The sequence below is a fragment of the Nannobrachium achirus genome (assembly GCF_963921795.1).
Source record: "Nannobrachium achirus genome assembly, chromosome: 2".
NCBI classification, from domain to species: Eukaryota; Metazoa; Chordata; class Actinopteri; order Myctophiformes; family Myctophidae; genus Nannobrachium; species Nannobrachium achirus.
Genome location: NC_137811.1, coordinates 50,823,186 through 50,824,029, shown reverse-complemented (window position 1 = coordinate 50,824,029; position 844 = coordinate 50,823,186).

The following is an 844-nucleotide window of genomic DNA, read 5'->3' as shown; positions in this document are numbered from 1 at the left end:
TGTGTGTGTGTGTGTGTGTGTGTGTGTGTGTGTGTGTGTGTGTGTGTGTGTGTGTGTGTGTGTGTGTGTGTGGCGTGCGTGCGTGCGTGCGTGCGTGCGTGCGTGCGTGCGTGCGTGCGTGCGTGCGTGCGTGCGTGCGTGCGTTTGTACTTGCATGTGCACGTGTGTCTTTTTGTCTGTTCGTGCGTCTGTCTACAAGCAGTATTAAAATTGTTTTGTTTAGTTGAATTACCTCAGAATCTATCATTGTTGGTGGGGAGTGTGCTTTCAAGTGTAATATTTAAAAATATGTAAAAAGGTGCATACTACAAATATAACATTACCACCACATACTCCACGTGGAACTGCTGGTTTGGTTGGTTTAAAAAACAAAATGACTCTTTGGGATTAGTTAAATGGGAAGCAACATCAACTATTATAGAAACAGCCATTAGTTAGCTTGCCTAAAAGAAATATTCACAAGATTTGTATAAATTATTACCAGATCTCATTGTTTTCTTGGTTGCTGTAAATATTTGATTGGATGTTGACAACGGTTTTCACTTGTTTCCTAGCATTTATACAAGTTATGTATTTATACAAGTTAAGGTATATTAGAGACATGAATAATTGCAGACACTGAATAATGCGTATTATAGATGTTAAAACATTTAGTCGTTCAATATTTTAAGACAAACAGAGAATACACAATTAGACATAAACTAAATCTAAATAACTGAAACTCAATTATATGTACAATGACAGAATATGTATGTAACCTGTGCAATACGTGTAGTGAATTATGCGTGACAGCATGTATAATAATTGTAAAACATTCTGTGAGCATCAGCTGGAAAGACTTGTG